General features: G+C 46.4%; 1 protein-coding gene and 1 long non-coding RNA gene across 2 annotated transcripts in view; one reads left to right on the top strand and one right to left on the bottom strand.

The window, feature by feature from the left end:
- TSTD1 (thiosulfate sulfurtransferase like domain containing 1) overlaps nt 1-17,741 on the top strand; it is a 49,710-nt gene that overhangs the window by 1,734 nt on the left and 30,235 nt on the right. The window lies entirely within an intron of this gene.
- On the bottom strand, nt 749-17,731 carry LOC109257278 (uncharacterized). The gene is made up of 3 exons (XR_002075943.2): nt 17,521-17,731; nt 16,713-17,204; nt 749-944 (listed from the first exon to the last, which is right to left on the bottom strand). It is a non-coding gene; the product is annotated as an uncharacterized LOC109257278 (long non-coding RNA).

Raw genomic sequence — 17,741 nt, 5'->3', positions numbered from 1 at the left:
CCCGAAGTGATTTTTTTAAGTGTTGTTTACATTTCTTTTGAGAGAGAGAGCGCGGGAGCGAGAGCGGGGGTGGGGGGGGGTGGGGGGGATGGGAGTCCCAAGCAGGTTCCATACCAAGCGTGGAGCCCAATATGGGGCTGGATCCCGCGACGCTGGGATCACGGCCCAAACCGTGAAACCAAGAGTTGGATGCTCAAACGACTGAGCCACCCAGGTGCCCCTCTCCCCCCCCTACCCACCCCCCAAGTGATTCTAATGTGCAGTCAGGGACCAGAACCACTGCTCCAGAGGGCAGCCGACTGGGGCTTGGCTTGGCCTTGCTGCCATGACTGTTCTTTCCACGTTGTCTGTGACTGCTTTTGTGCAAAATGGCGGCATTGTTGTGACAGGGACTCTATGTTCTTCCAGTCCTAACATTTTTACTATCTAGTCCTTGATGGCCATAGTTTGCCTGCCCCTGCCCCTGCCCTTCGGGTCCCCAGCCCCCACCTCACCTCCCTCCGGCTTCGTCACTGGGTTGAGGAAAGGAAAGGGCAGCTCCAGGCAGTGAGGGACTGAACAGATGTCACCCTTCATGCCTACAGGTGTGTCAAACACAGGTTACAAGTGTGAGGTTACACCAAAGACAGGCCCCAGCTTCTAGCAACACCGTCCTTTGATCCCACGCTGGACTGAACAAAATTTAATTGGTTAAGGAAAATGAGAAACACACACTTGCTGACAAAACTCAACACGGTGTGTTTGTACCTTCCCTCTGGTGCGGGGCATAGTTTGATGCATGTCCTTCCAGACCTTGCAAATATTTTCATGCCAGAGTTCCAACTTCCTAAGTTTGCTGTCTTAAAATTTTATTCCTTGAGGCGCCCGGCTGGCTTAGTCGGTAGAGCCTACAACTCTTGATCTTGGGGTTGCGAGTTTGAGCCCCACGTTGGGCGGGATGATTCCTGAAAAAAAAAAAAAAAAAAAGAAAACTTAAGAGGAGTGCCTGGATGGCTCGGTTGATTAAGCCTCCATTTCGGGATTTCGGCTCAGGTTATGATCTCCTGGTTGGTGAGTTTGAGCCCCACATCGAGCTCCGTGCTGACAGCTCAGAGCCTGCTTGGGATTCTCTCTCTGCCCCTCCCCTGTGCTCGCTCGCTTGTGCGCTCTCTCTCTCTCTCTCTCAGAATAAACATATTTAGTTACAGAGAGGAAGGGAGGCAAACCCTAAGAGACTCTTAAATACTGAAAAACCTAGGGTGGAGGGGGTGGGGGAGACGGGAAAGTGGGGGATGGGCACTGAGGAGGGCACCTGTTGGGATGAGCACTGGGTGTTGTATGGAAGCCAATTGGACAATAAATTATATTTAAATATAAACAATTTTTTAAAATGAAAAAAGATACAATCTTAAAAATAAAAAATAAATAATACAATTCTGTTCCTTTATTGGTGGAAGAGGAAGTTGGACCCAATTTTCTGATTTTTCAAGTTTCTGGAGAAATGCCTTCAATTCCCTGCATTCCTTGCCTTCCTCTCCCTCCTTTTCTCTCCCCTTCTACCTCCTGGGCTGTCCCCAGCCCTTCTGTGCCTTATGTCACAGCCTACCGTGCACCTCCACAAGATCTGTTCTTCTGGGTTCTCCAGCTTCTCTGTCATGGCTCTCCCATTCTCCCTGGGCTAACCACAATTCCTTCCTTCCTTCCTTCCTCCCTTCCTCCCTTCCTCCCTTCCTCCATTCCTCCCTTCCTCCTTTCCTCCCCTCCCTTCCCATGCTTCCCGCCCTCCCTTTCCTTCCTTCCTTCCTTCCTTCCTTCCTTCCTTCCTTCCTTCCTTCCTCCTTCCCTTCCCTCCACTCCTTCCTTCCTACCTTCCTTCCTTTGTTCTTTTTTTCTTTTCTCTTTTCTTTCTTTCATTAACGTTTACTTATTTTTGAGAGACAGAGACAGACAGTGCACCAGCGGGGGAGGGGCAAAGAAGAGAGAGGGAAACACAGAATCCAAAGCAGGCTCCAGGCTCTGAGCTGTCAGCACAGAGCCCGACTCGAGGCCCGAACCCATGAACCATGAGATCATGACCTGAGTGGGAGTCGGATGCTCAACCGACTGAGTCACCCAAGTGCCCCAACCACAGTTCATTTCTGTCCGCACTTAGCTGGACAGCGTTGGGTCTACAGATAACAATCGAAACATGTGAGTCTGGGCTAAGTTCTGGCAAATCGTCCCTCAAACACCCACCTCCCTTTGGTTTTCAGACTGCTTGGAAGGTTTTCCTGGGGTCTAATTTCCCTCCTTGTTTGACTCTCAACTGCTCTAGTGTTCTTTTTTTGCCTCCTCAAATATTGTAATTGGATTATAGCATTTCTTTCTTCCTTTTTTTTTTTTTTTTGAAGCATAATTTACCTCCAATAAAATGCACAGTTCTTAAATGTACAGTTCATTGAGTTTTGGCAAGCGTATGCTCACTTGTAACAACCACCCTGATAAGATCTAGAACACTGACATCCCCGAGGTTTTTCTGGGGCCCCTTTGCAGTCAGTTCCATCCTTAATCTTTTTCTAGGCACCATTGTCTATCTTCTATAGCCGTAAACTAGTGTTTTAGCTTCCTTCTCAGCCTGCCAACCTACATTATTTGCTTTCTTCAGTTTAGCTGATGAGGGTCAGAGAGGGCCCCGGAAGTAAACTGGCCTGCGCTCCATGACCGACCATGCCCCCTGGCTTGGTCATCATGAAGAGATCTTTCCTCTTTCTCCCTCATTAACTGTTTGGTTCATAAACTTGATAAGGCTGTTCCAACCCATTCCTTTGCCCTTTAAAATTCTTCCCTTTCAGGGGCGCCTGCGTGGCTCAGTCGGTTGAGCATCCGACTTCCACTCAGGTCACGATCTCATGGTTCGTGGGTTTGAGCCTCGAGTCAGGCTCTGTGCTGGCAGCTCAGAGCCTGGAGCCTGCTTTGGATTCTGTGTCTCCCTCTCTCTCTCTCTGCCCCTCCCCAGCTCGTTCTGTGTCTCTTTCTCTCAAAAGTAAATTTAAAAAACATTAAAAGGTTGTTTTTTTGTTTTTTGATTCTTCCCTTTCCTCATAGCTAACTATTTCAACAGGTGAGGCCGGGAGCTCGAGCGGACCAGCTGTCTGTCCCCTTGCCTTCTGCCTTCCTTTCCAGACTCCACTGGGCTCCTCCCTCTCACCAAATTTTGCCCCACGTTGTGTGGACCAATACCTGTGTCATATCTGTCACCCTCCATTTTTGTTGTGAACTCCTCCCAGTCGGTTTGAGCTCCTTAAAGACAGAAGTGCCCCAAACGAACGCGAGTTCTCAGTGGGTATTTGTGGAGCCTCACTACCCTGCCAACGTTCAGAATCTTCTGACTTCAGCCTTTTGGAAACACCGCTGGCTGAGCAACCTTAAAATAACATTTTTGGGCGCCCAGCTGGCTCAGTCAGTAGAGCATGCGACTTCCCGACTCAGGGTGAGGAGTTCAAGCCCCATGTTGGGTGTGCAGCTTACTTAAAACAACAAAACAACAACTGGTTCCTTGGGGTGTGTGGCTGTGGCTCAGCTGCAAGACCATGTTGCTCTTGATCCCAGGATTGTGAGTTCAAGTCCCACTTTGGGTGCAGAGATTGCTTAAAAATAAAATCTTTTTTTTTTTTTAATTTTTTTTTTTTTGTTGTTAATGTTTATTTTTGAAGGAGACAGACAGAACGTGAGTGGGAGAGGGGCAGAGAGAGAGGAGACACAGAATCCGAAGCAGGCTCCAGGCTCTGAGGTGTCAGCACAGAGCCTGACAGGGGGCTCGAACTCACGGTCTGTGAGATCATGACCTGAGTGAACTCAGTCGCCCAACTGACTATTTTTCATTTAAAAATAAAATCTGGGGCTCCTGGGTGGCTCCGTCGGTTAAGCGGCCGACTTCGGCTCAGGTCATGATCTCATAGTCTGTGAGTTCGAGCCCCGCGTCGGGCTCTGTGCTGACAGCTCGGAGCCTGGAGCCTGTTTCGGATTCTGTGTCTTCCTCTCTCTCTGACCTTCCCCCATTCATGCTCTGTCTCTCTCTGTCTCAAAAATAAATAAACGTTAAAAAAAAATTAAAATAAAAATAAAATCTTTTAGTGGCAATTGGGTGGCTCAATCGGCTGAGCGTCTGACTCCTGATTTCGGCTCAGGTCGTGATGCCAGGGTTGTGGGATCAAGCACCGTGTCGGGCTGAGCTTGAATTCTGCTTCGGATTCTCTCTCTTCCCCTCTACCCCACTGGTGCACTTTCTCTCTCTCTCTCTCTCTCTCTAATATAAAATAAATAACTAAAAATAAATTCTTCAAAAAATTTTTAATGTTTGTATCTTTTATTTTTGAGTGAGAGAGAGAGCGTGCAGGCATGCAAGTAGGAGAAGGACGAGAGAGGGGGACAGAGGATCAGAAGTGGGCTCCGTGCTGACAGCAGCAAAAGCCCGTGTGGGGCTCGAACTCACGAGCCATGAGGTCATGACCTGAGCTGAAGTCGGTCGCTCACCTGACTGAGCCACCCAGGTGCCCCCGAAATTTTTTTAAAAATTAAAAGGGGGCGCCTGGGTGGCTCAGTCAGTTGACCGTCCAACTTTGGCTCAGGTCCTATCTCACGGCTCGTGGGTTCGAGCCCCGTGTCGGGCTCTGTGCTGACAGCTCGGAGCCTGGACCCTGCTTCGGATTCTGTCTTCCTCTCTCTCTTCCCCTCCCCCCACAATAAATACATAAATAAACATTAACAAAATTAAAAAAATTAAAAGAATAACATTTTATCTTATCAGTCAGAGTCGATAATTTTACAAGAAGTCCTTGTTGCCTACTGGCTCGGGCACGCATCGTGGCCCGGCCTTCTGAGCAATCTGTAGCCTAGATCTGGCGTCACCCTGCCTTTGCAAACTTCCTCTTCAGCACCTGCCCCCACCAGGCTGGATTTTTTTAGGGGACTAAGCAGCCTCTACTCCCTCCTCCCCGTGGTGGCGCCTGCTTACCATTTCCCCCCGTTTGGGAAGCTTCCAGGCTCTTTTGTGATTACTTTGAATTTCACAAGAATTGGAAGAATGTATTTGGCAGGACACTGGCTGTCCTCATCCAGAGGGCTTTAAAACTAAAGGAGGAGGGAGGAAAATAAGTAGATGATACTGTATCACTGAATTCCACAAAGGCCATGAGACCAGGAGGACAGGGAGGAGGCACGCACTTCTCATGCTGTGTGATAACTTGCATGGATGGCTCGTTGCTTATGTTGACTCCATTTTTGTGTGGCCAACAATTCAACCAGCACCTGGCTCGGAGGAGGTACTTCCATAAACGTGGAATTTTTCCTGAGGTATTGAGTAACTGTCAGAGGGAAAAATGCAAGGGGAGAAAGTTGGGACTAATACTCATGAAGGGTAGCACGTTTTTCTGTAAAGAGGAAAGGCTAGTGGTCACCGCTAACTACTTTTTAACTATCCCAACCCTCACTTTCTTTATCTGTAAAAACGGGGGTTAGAACACGTCTCTTTGGATAGTCGTGGAAGTTTATTTATTTATTTATTTAATGTTTATTTTCGAGGGAGCGTGTGAGCGGGGGAGGGGCAAAGAGAGAGGGAGACAGAGGATCCAAAGTGGGTCCTGCGCTGACAGCAGTGAGCCTGATGCGGGGCTTGAACTCGAACCGTGAAATTATGACCTGAGCCGAAGTCAGATGCTCAACGGACTGAGCCACCCAGGTGCCGGGTTGTGGAAGTTGATTAAGATAACATATGTAGGGGCACCTGGGTGGCTCTGGTCTGACTTCGGCTCAGGTCATGATCTCACAGCTCGTGGGTTCGAGCCCCGCGTCGAGCTCTGTGCTGACAGCTCAGAGCCTGGAGCCTGCTTCGGATTCTGTGTCTCCCTCTGTCTCTGCCCTTCCCCTGCTTGCATTCCCTCCTTCTCTGTCTCAAAATTAAATAAGCATTAAAAAAAAAAAATATTTTTTAATGGTAACACGTAAAGTACCTGCCATGTAGAAGGTGTGGACATATATATGAATAATAAACACAAGAAGGTAAATAAAATTGCGTAGGTATTTTGAAACTTGATGGAAGGGAACATGTGACAGGCCGTGGGAAAGTATGTCATATTAAAAAGAAAATATATTTAATAGAACAGCCAGACTTCATAAGCGTGCAGCTGGATGGATTTCTGCAAAGTGAACACCCTCATTTTACCACCCCTGTGCTCAGAAAACATACATTGCATGGACAAACTTAAACTCTGTTGTGACTGGCTTTATGGCCAATTGTGTGGTCAATTTTTGTAGATGTTCCATGAACGCTTGAAAAGAGGGTACAGGGGCACGTGGGTGGCTCACCCGACACTTGGTTTTGGCTCAGGTCATGATCTCACGGTTTGTGGGTTCGAGCCCCGTGTTGGGCTCTGTGCTGACAGGGTGGGGCCCGCTTGGGATCCTGTCTCTCTCCCTCTTTCTCAATAAACAAATTTAGGGGCGCCTGGGTGGCTCAGTCGGTTAAGCGTCTGACTTCAGCTCAGGTCACAATCTCGCAGTCCGTGAGTTCGAGCCCCGCGTCGGGCTCTGGGCTGATGGCTCAGAGCCTGGAGCCTGCTTCAGATTCTGTGTTTCCCTCTCTCTCTGCCCCTCCCCCATTCATGCTCTGTCTCTCTCTGTCTCAAAAATAAATAAACGTTAAAAACAAACAAACAAACAAAAAAAAAAACAAATAAATTTTTAAAAATTATTTGCAGGGGCGCCTGGGTGGCTCAGTCGGTTAAGCGGCCGACTTTGGCTCAGGTCATGATCTTGCGGTCCGTGAGTTCGAGCCCCGCATCGGGCTCTGTGCTGACAGCTCAGAGCCTGGAGCCTGTTTCAGATTCTGTGTCTCCCTCTCTCTCTGACCCTCCCCCGTTCATGCTCTGTCTCTCTCTGTCTCAAAACTAAATAACTGTTAAAAATTATTTGCAAAAAAAAGAGGGTATATCCTGCAGTTTGGGGGTGCAGTGCTCTCTCTATGTCCGTTAGGTCCAATTTATTAATTATAATTATATTTATTAATTGATTATTAATTAATAGATTGTTCAAATCTATTTATGTCTCTAGAATTTTCTTGTCTACTTGTACTCTCAGGTTCTTACAGAGGTATGTTTAAATCTGTCACTATGATAGGGATTTGTCTATTTCCCCTTTAGTTCTGTTACCTCTACTTTGTATATTTGGAGACTGTGGTATTAGATTGTACACAGAACTGTAACGCTTCCTCCTGATTGGATTCCTTTCTCATTAGGTCCCCTTCAACTAGTTTCAAAGTCTGTTTTGTTTCATATCAGTGCAAATATACCAGCTTCACTACAGGAAGGGGCACCCGGGTGGCTCAGTCGGTTCAGCATCCGACTTCAGCTCAGGTCATGATCTCACGGTCTGTGAGTTCGAGCCCTGCGTGGGGCTCTGTGCTGACAGCTCGGAGCCTGGAGCCTGGAGCCTGCTTTGGACCCTGTGTCTCCCTCTCTCTCTCTGCCCCTCCCCCACTCACACTCTCTCTCTCTCTCTCTCAAAACATAAACATTAAAAAATTAAAAAAAAAAGAAGTGGACTCTAGGAAAGCAGATTTTAAAACTGAAAGAAAACATAAATTCATTGCTAGAGACCCCAAAAAGAATATGAGTCAGGAAAATGTCATCAGGTTATCCGGAGGGACGTCCTTCCCACTCATTCACTCTGCTTCCTATTCCTATTCCTATTTGTCACCACGTTCCTCAACCTACCAAGTCATCCAATTCATCGACCTTACCAACATTTTGCTATTTATTAATTTCCTCATGCCTTTGTATTCCTCCTAATGCAGTAGATTCTATGCATGGGTCATTGCTATCACCGTTCCTTTGCAGAACCAGGGATAAACTTATCAAGAAAGCTCAAGCTCAAGTCCATGGGCGCCTGGCTGGCTGAGTCGTGGAGCATGTGACTTTTTTTTTTTTTTGAGAGTGGGGGAGGGGCAGGAGAGGGGAAAGAGAGAATCTCAAGCAGGCTCCATGCCCAGTGAGGAGCCCAAGAAACGTGCTCTCTTCTCTCTTTCTCTCAAAAACAAAAACAAACAAACAAACAAACAAACAACGCAAGCAATCAAAAGCCTTCTGCCTGCATGGCAAAGACAGGCAAACATCACAGAAATCAAGTCAAAAGACAAGCAGCCAACTGGGGGGAAAATCAACTCAGTGTGTACACAAAGGTCTAATTCCTGACTATATAAAGAGCCCTTACAAACGGATAAGAAAAAGACAATTACTCCAATAAAAAATGAGCGAAACATATGAAGAGAAATGAAAAACAAATGAAGAGCTCACAGAATACACAGGACTCTTGAAGTTATGGGGATGCTCACTTTGAGATACACAAGTTACACTAAACCCCGGGGCGGCTGGGGGTTCAGCCGGTGAGGCGTCCAACTCTTGATTTCGGCTCAGGTCCTGATCTCAAGGTTTTGAGATGGAGTCCGCATTGGGCTCCATGCTGGGCTCGCAGGCTGCTTAAGATTGTCTCTCCCACAACAGATGCTGGCGAGGATGCGGAGAGAGAGGATCTCTTTTGCACTGCTGGTGGGAAAGCAAACCCGTGTAACCCCTCTGGAAACAGCATGGAGGTTCCTCAAAAAAATTAAAAATAGAGCTACCCTACGACCCAGCAATTGCACTACTAGGCATTTATCCAAGGGATACAGGTGTGCTGTTTCAAAGGGACACATGCACGCCCATGTTTATAGCAGCTCTATCAACAATAGCCAAAGTATGGAAAGAGCCCAAATGTCCTTCGATGGATGAATGGATAAAGAAAATGTGGTATGTATATACAATGGAGTATTACTCGACAATCAAAAAGAATGAAATCTTGCCATTTGCAACTACGTGGATGGAACCGGAGGGTATTATGCTAAGGGAAATTAGAGAAAGACAAATATCATGTGACTTCACTCATATGTGTAATTTAAGATACAAAGCAGATGAACAGAAGGGAAGGGAGGCAAAAATAACATAACAACAGGGAGGGGGACAAAACATAAGAGACTCTTAAAGACAGAGAACAAACTGAGGGTTGCTGGAGGGGCTGTGGATGGTAGAATGAGCTAAATGGGTCAGGGGCATTAAGGAATCTACTCTTGAAATCATTGTTGCACCATATGCTAACTAACTTGAATGTTAACTAAACTAGAAAAAAAAAAAAAAAGACGGTCTCTCTAAATAAATAAATAAATAAATAAAAATTAAAAAGATAGAATGTCTCCCTTAAAATGTCTCTCTTAAAATTTTTTTAAACGTTTATTCATTTTTCCATAGAGAGAGACAGAGCGTGAGTCAGAAAGGGCCAGAAAGAGAGGGAGACACAGAATCTGAAGCAGGCTCCAGGCTCTGAACTAACAGCACAGAGCCTGATGCGGGGCTCAAAGTTATCACCTGAGCTGAAGTCTGACGCCTAACCGACGGAGCCACCCAGGCATCCCAAAAATGTCTCTCTTTTTTAAAAAAAAGACACACAGGGCACCTGGGTGGCCCAGTGGGTTAAGCCTCTGACTCTTGATTTCCCTTCATGTCATGATCTCACGGTTCCTGAGTTCAAGCCCACATCTGGCTCTGCCCCACTCTGCTGGCACTCTCTTTCTCTCTCAAAATAAGTAAATAAATAAAATTTTGAAAAGACGCTAAAAATGACACGAAAAAACTAAACTCATTTTACATTAATCAGGTAAATGCACTAATGTAAATTGTACTTCAATTTACATTGATCAGTTTAGCCAATATTCAAATGTCTGAGAAAACTCTCTTTTGCAAGACTGTGGGAGAACAGATATGGTAATAGTTATGTCGGGGCACCTGGGTGGCTCAGTCTGTTGAACATCAGACCTCAGCTCGGGTCATGATCTCAAGGTCGTGAGTCTGAGCCCCACAAGGGGCTCACTGCTGTTAGCACCGGAGCCCGCTTGGGATCCTCTGTCCCCCTCTCTCTGCCCCTTCCCCGCTCACTCTCTCTCTCTCTCTCAAAAATGAATAAACTTTTGGGGCGCCTGGGTGGCTCAGTTGGTTGAGTGTCCGACTTCAGCTCAGGTCATGATCTCACAGTCCATGAGTTCAAGCCCCGCGTCAGGCTCTGTGCTGACAGCTCAGAGCCTGGAGCCTGCTTCAGATTCTATGTCTCCCTCTCTCTCTGACCCTCCCCTGCTCATGCTCTGTCTCTGTCTCAAAAATAAATAAAAACATTAAAAAAAAAAATGAATAAACTTTTAAAAAAATAAAGTGAAGATTGAAAAAATAGATTACGTACATACAAATTGGTACACACTCTATGGGAGGGCTCTTTGTCAGTATCTGCATATACCCTTTGACCCAGCACTCACATTTCTGGAAGCTTTCTGGAAATAAGCTTCCACCCATGTGAAATGACACGTGTACCTGTTTATTCATTTCATTACTTACGTTAGCAAAAGACTGAAAGCAATCCAAGGGTCTCTGAGTGAAAACTGGCTGAATCAACAACATTATAAGCAAACAACAGAATATTGTGGAACTGCAGAAAAGAACGAGGAAGCTCTCTGTGTACTCAGGATCTCCCAGATTCATTGTTAAGTGGGAAAAAAGGTACTATGCTATCTTTTGTGTTAAAAAAAAAAAAAAGTAGCTCAGTTGAGCGTCTGACTCTTGATTTCGGCTCAAGTCGTGATCCCGGGGTCATGAGATTGAGCCCCAGGTTGGGCTCCACGCTGAGCGTGAATCTGCGGAAGCCTGCCCCTCCCCCCGCCAATTTCCAGGGATGTGCACACAGTGAGCGCGTGCCCTCTCTTTGAAAAAAGGCTTTTCGTTACATGTTAACGAACTTGAATTTAAACAAAATCTTGAAAGAAAAAAAGGAAGACAATATGGACATGCGTTTGTGTGTGTATATCCACACATTTACTTATTTATTTGCTTACTTATGTGTAATTGCTTATGTTCGCAAAAGGAAGGCTCGGAAGGACACAGAACTAGTAAGAACTTGTAAGAGATGGAAACCCCTTCTGCATCCTTGCTGTTGTCTCCATCCGCTTGCTTAGGAAAAACCCAACTATGGTCAAACCCAACGGCTTACTCCTTCCCTGCAGTCAAACAGCTGGGGTAAAACTCACACCTGTGTGAAGGATCTCTCTTTAAATCTGTGTCCGAAATATCTAGTAGGCAGTTGACACAGCTCACTAGTCCCGATACACTTTCTTAGTGTGTGTTCAGTTCCTGTCTCCACTTCTCCCCACCCTGTATTTTTTAATTTTTTTAATGTTTATTTATTTTTGGGAGAGCGAGCAAGCACGAGCAGGGGAAGGGCTGAGAGAGAGGGAGACACAGAATCTGAAGCAGGCTCCGGGCTCCGAGCTGTCAGCACAGAGCCCGACAGGCGGCTCGAACCCATGAACAGTGAGATGGTGACCTGAGCCAAAGTCAGACGCCCAACTCATTGAGCCACCCAGGTGCCCCATTTTTTAAAAATATCTTTAATTAATTGATTGATTAATTTTTATTTATTTTTTTAACACAAGATTCTATTGTCTTCAGAATAAAACAAAATGAGGATTGGAATTGGATCACAGGGCCCTTCCTTTTCTTATCTCCTCACAGTTCAAAATGTTCACATCTTTTTTTTAAAATGTTTTTATTTATTTATTTTGAGAGAGAGAGAGAGAGAGAGGTGGGGGGGGGGGCGGGTAGAGAGCAAGCAGGGGAGGAGCAGAGAGAATCCCAAGCAGGCTCCCCGCTGTTAGCTCGGAGCTTGACAAGGGGCTCGAACCCATGAACTGTGAGATCATGACCTGAGCTAAAACCAAGAGTCTGATGCTTAACTGACTGAGCCACTCAAGTGCCCTCAAAATGCCTGTGTCTCTTAACAGCCAGCATTCTCTTAGATTTGCATCTGGTTTCAACACCTTCAAACCTCAATGCAAGCTGCTTCGTACTTTTACAGCCTTTTACTGGAAAATGATCTTAGTCTGCCCGCTGTGGCCACCCTGCTTCCTGTCATTATGCCGCTTGCCCTGAGCCTACAGAGGATCTTTTGCCTGTCTTGTCCTGTGTCACTTTGTGGGCTGGCGCTTCCCACACTTCTCACAGAAAGCCTGGCAGGTTCTAGGAAGGCTCACCATGCTTGCAAGGGTGCTACCTGCACAGGAGGTCCCCCCACTAGTTAGATCCCCTAACCTTCCTTTCCCCTGTGCATTTGTTGCCAATGACTTTGCCTCCTACTGAACTGAGAACAGAAGTCAGACGGAATTTCCATCATCTTCCCGTAGACGAGTAACGGATGACCAGCTGTACCGATCAATTCCCTCTTGTCACGGAGGATGGTTGGCTCTGTTCCTTTTTAACACCCACCTTGAACCCTGGGTCCCATCCCCTCTCTCCTCAAGAACTCGGAAGTGCCGCTGTCCCCTCTTTCTCACACGGCGCTGATTTTTTTCTTTCTGCTGGATCATTGCCATTAGCATAACAGTGTTTCCATGCAAAAGTACTAGCTCTGCCTTCCTCCAACAGCCCTCCAGCTGCTGCTTCTTTTCTCTGCTGCCCTCTCAGCAAAATCTCAGTTGACCTGTCTGTAGCCACTGTCTTTATTTCCTCAATTGACAGAGCCCAAGGCAGGGACTGAATTCCCGAACCGTGAGATCACGACCTGCGCGGATATCAAGAGTCGGAGGCTGCACGCATTGAGCCGCCCCAGTGCCCCCGGATAAAAGATTTTTCAAAAAATATGTCGAGGTAAAGGGAAAATTGAAGAGCATACTCAGGATAGTCAGATGAAGTCAGATGGAGTCAGGAATGCGTATCAGTTTTTGGACTTGAATTGCCAATTTGGATTTGGTCTTCCTAGAGACTAAAGCAAAATGACTAACAGGAGTTGTTATAAAATTCAAGGTATCCATTAGACAAATACGTGGCAGAAACACGGTGTCTCTCAGCAGGAACATTTGGGAATATCAATACCTAGAATGCTAACAGTGCCAGCTTGGAAAGAGGTCACTTCAGGATTCCGTTTTCAACTCTGTCCTCGTTCAATATTTTTTTATCAACCTACTGGGTTAGGCCACAGAAAGCACGTTTATGAAACTTGCATAGAACACAAATTCAGGTGCAATTGCTAATATATTGGATGACGCGATCAAGATTTACGTTTAATAATCCCTTCCAGTTTTCAACTTTGCAGGCAAACTCACCAGCCTGACGTTTACAAATCTGTTCCTTTTTAAAGAGACTATAAGAATCGAATGTCAGGGCGTCTGGGTGGGCCAGTCGGTTGAGTGTCTGACTCTTGATTTCGGCTCAGGTCATGATCCCAGGGTCATAGGATCGAGCCCGCGTCAGGCTCTACACTGTGTGTGGAGCCTGCTTAAGGTTTTTTCTCTCTCTCTTTTTCTCTCCCTCTGACCTCTCCCAGCTCTCTTTCTCAAATAAAAAAACAAAATTGAAAATTAAAAAACAGAAACAAATGTCAATGACAATGAGATTCATAAACTGGTTTATATAAGCAATTTTATGAGAAAAATAAATATATGGAGAATAAAAAATCATTCGCATGCCGTAAAATTACGTTCATGCTTTATACTTGTATACACAAATATTTTGTATAGAAATAACTGGGATGCATACTGTTTGTATTTCCTTTTTTTCAATTAACATTAACCATTAACATTATCTCATGTATACTTTTGTATATATGAATATTTCATTTTCAAAACAAAAAAATATGAACTTGAATGAGGTTAAATGCAAATGTACCATAGTTAAGAAACAACTGTTGGGGCGTCTGGTTGGCTCAGTTGGTTAAGCGTCTGACTTCGGCTCAGGTCACGATCTCACAGTTTGTGAGTTTGAGTCCTGCGTCAGGCTCTGTGCTGACAGCTCGGAGACTGGACCCTGCTTCGGATTCTGTGTCTCCCTCTCTGCCCCTCCCCTCCTCATAAATAAAAGAAAACATAAAAGAAAAAAGAAACAACTGAACAAGTACAGGATGTGAGAGACCTGACTTAATAGTAGTCCAATGGAAAATAAAGGCTCGTAGCACTATCGACAATAGCCAAAGAATGGAAGGAGCCCAAATGTCCATCGACGGATAAATGGATAAAGAAGACGTTGGGGCGCCTGTGTGGCTCAGTCGGTTAGGCGGCCGACTTCGTCTCAGGTCATGATCTCGCGGTCTGTGAGTTCGAGCCCTGCGTCGGGCTCTGTGCTGACAGCTCAGAGCCCGGAGCCTGTTTCAGATTCTGTGTCTCCCTCTCTGACCCTCCCCCGTTCATGCTCTCTCTCTGTCTCAAAAATAAATAAACGTTAAAAAAAATTAAAAAAAAAGACGTGGTATACACACACACACACACACACACACACACACACACACACACACTGGAGTATTACTCAGCAATCAAAAAGAAAGAAATCTTGGGGCGCCTGGGTGGCTCAGTCGGGTAAGCTTCCGACTTCGGCTCAGGTCATGATCTCGCGGTCCGTGAGTTCGAGCCCCGCGTCGGGCTCTGGGCTGACAGCTCGGAGCCTGGAGCCTGCTTCTGTTTCTGTGTCTCCCTCTCTCTCTGCCCCTCCCCCGTTCTCGCTCTGTCTCTCTCTGCCTTTCAAAACTGAATAAATGTTAAAAAAAAAAAAATTAAAAAAAAAAAGAAAGAAATCTTGCCATTTGCAATGACGTGGATGGAACTGGAGGGTATTATGCTAAGTGAAATTAGTCAGTCAGAGAAAGACAAAAATCATATGATTTCACTCATATGAGGACTTTAAGACACAGAACAGATGAACACAAGGGAAGGGAAGCAAAAATAATATAAAAACTGGGAGGGGGACAAAACATAAGAGACTCTTGAATATGGAGAACAAACAGAGGGTTACTGGAGGAATTGTGGGAGGGGGGATGGGCTAAATGGATAAGGGGCATTAAGGAATCTACTCCTGAAATCTTTGTTGCACTATATGCTAACTAACTGGGATGTAAATTTAAAAATAAATAAATAAAATTAGAATAAAAAAAAAAAAGGTTGGTTAAAGCCCGAATGTTAGGAAAATGTAGATGAGCTTATGACAACAAAAGTTATTATCTATGTAAAAAAAAGAAGAAAAGCCTTGTGGGTTTGACTTTGCCACAAGTTGGCTGTAACTAACTCAGCGGTGTAATATGGCTATTATATTTTGTGAATGCATTCTTGTGCTGTAAGTTCAAGTGATGGAAATAGCCATCACCCCAGTGCTTAAAATGGACCAGGTGCTGTGCTTAGCATATTGTGTGTGTTATATTATTTAATCCTTGTTTTTGCTGTAAGGTATTATTGTCATCAGAACTACCTTCTGGATGCAGAAAGTTTCAGAGGGATGTGAGCTGGCCAAGGACTCGCTAGAAACTGGGGGACCGGATTTGAACTGAGATCTGTCTGTCTCGTGGAGAGATGGTTTCTCCCGTGCCTGGCGGGGGGTGAGGGGGGCGGAAGATTGCGAAACCATGCCATATGAAGACTCTTGAAGGATTTAATGATGTTTAGCTTGGAGAAGGAAAGACTTAGGAGGCTCATAATAAGTATATTAAAATACTTGAAGGAAGGGCTGTCATTGGCAAAGAACAATGACATTATTTTGCGTAACTCCAGAGAGTAGAGGCTGGAAGTTACCAGTAAGCAGATTCCAGAAAGTATATATACATACTTTTTTATGAGGGGTGGTAGGGGCAGCAGGAGAGAGAGAGAGCATCTAAAGCAGGTTCCATGCTCAGCGTGGAGTCCTACGGAGCGCCGAGGAGCCCCACGGATCCCCACTTGGGCTTGAGCTCACAACCATGAGATCATGACCTGAGCTGAAATCAGAAGTTGGATGCTTAACTGACTGAGCCACCCATGTGCCCCCAGAAAGGATATTTTAACAGTTAAGAGCTGTGCAAAAAAGCAGAATGGTTTGCCTCGAGAATTTTTATTAGAGTTTAAACAGAGGATGTATAAACTCTCTGTGGTTGGGCACCTGGGTGGCTCAGTGGGTTAGGGGTCCCACTTCAGTCAGGTGATGATCTCACAGTTCATGGGTTGGAGCCCCTGCATCGGGCTCTGTGCTGACAGCTCAGAGCCTGGAGCCTGCTTCAGATTCTGTCTCCCTCTCTCACTGCCTCTCCCCTGCACATGCTGTGTCTCTCAAAATAAATAAACATTAAAAAATTAAAAAAAAAAAAAACACTCTGTGGTTGTATGAGCCTTCCTATGTAGGGCAAGAGAATGAACTAAACGACCTCTAAGATGACCCTTCCATCTAAAGACTTCTGACCAGTATCAGAGTTCCTTTAACTGCTGCTCAAGTCCCCCCGCCCTTAAAGTTTTCTCTGACACTCGCAACCCTGAAGTTGCGAGTTGCGGGTCCCTTTTCCTAGCTCATCCCTCCCCTTGTATCTGCCTCTGTCTCCAAGACCTTAAATTCCTTTGAGGGTAAAGAAGAGAACTTTGCCCCTGGCAGGCACGGAACATTTGTTTCAGTTCAGTAACATGAAGTTTCTTTTGGTTACATAATATCTTGTTTCTGTATCAGTCTTGGGAGTAGATTGTCGGTCATGTGAAGTCAGAGACTGGTTTATATCGATCTGTTTTTCCCTACAGCATCCACTAGGTGCTTAAATAACCATTGCTTCAGATTGGGTGGGACCAGAAGCGATGTGGACAAAGGACTGAGAGCAACAGTGCAAGAAGCAGAAGGTCAAAGAATGCTACCTACCGGTTTGCAGAAAGGTGTGGACTTTTCACTCAATGAAACCATGTTCAGGAAGTTTTCCACTTGGCAAGAACAGTTAAGATGAAATCACGGTAAAGCAAAAGCTAGAAATAGTAAAGGTGGTGAGCGTGAGTTTCAATTAATAAAAAAAATGACACAACAATATAAACATTAACAGAAAGCTCGAGTGTTAACATAGTCTATAGCAAGAGGGGCTTAGTCAGCACCCGACTGTGAGTCACAGAGAGAGGATAAACAATTTTGAAACGTAGCGTTTCGCTGACACATCGGACGTGCGTAAAGGGCAAATCCTGGCTCTCACGGTGATGTCTGCGGGGCATCTGCCTGTGGGTCAGCTTGTATTATCCGGGTGTGGGTGACCCCATCGGATGTTTAAAGTTCTTGAGAGAAGGTAATTCTGCTTTTCCCGCCTCGGAGTTGAGGGCTCCCTTCCCTTTCCTCCTCTCCGCGCGCCCCCTCTCGAAGCTTGTGATGCTGCGGATGGGGCGGACGGAGGATGGCGTTTTGGGGCTCGCGTCCTCTTCTCTCCGGGTCCCTCTGCCCCCCCCCCCCATATGAATGTGTGGCTTTCACCTGCCAAAGGACGAGGGCCAAGGTTCCCGCAGCACCCGGCGATGTACCCGCAAACCCACACCCAAGCCACGGAAAGCAAACCCAGCCGGGTGTCCACGAGGCCCGCAGCACAACTCCCTCCCCGCCCTCCCCCGGGCTCTCCCTCCCGTCCTGACTCGGAAGCAGCCAGTCAGAAAGTCCCTACTTGAGGAACGCCGACCAATCAGGGCGTCCTCACCTGCAGAAGGTGCGCACTGGTCCCCGGACGCGACGGGCCCGCGGGCCAATCGGAGGCGGCTCGGGCTTGGAAAGGCGCCAAGCGCCGGGGGGCGGGGAGCCGGGGGCCGAGGTCGCACCTGGCGACGGTGAATCACTCAGCGGGAGCGGCGACTCCCTCCGCCAATGGGAGCGCGCAGGGGCGGGGCGCCGGCCAATCGCCGTGGAGGGCGGGGCCGGGCG

The sequence above is a fragment of the Panthera pardus genome, unplaced genomic scaffold, assembly GCF_024362965.1.
Source record: "Panthera pardus isolate Hobbes unplaced genomic scaffold, ASM2436296v1 HiC_scaffold_21, whole genome shotgun sequence".
Classification (NCBI taxonomy): Eukaryota; Metazoa; Chordata; class Mammalia; order Carnivora; family Felidae; genus Panthera; species Panthera pardus.
The sequence above is the reverse complement of the archived record's forward strand: the minus strand, read 5'-3'. Positions and strand labels throughout refer to the sequence as shown.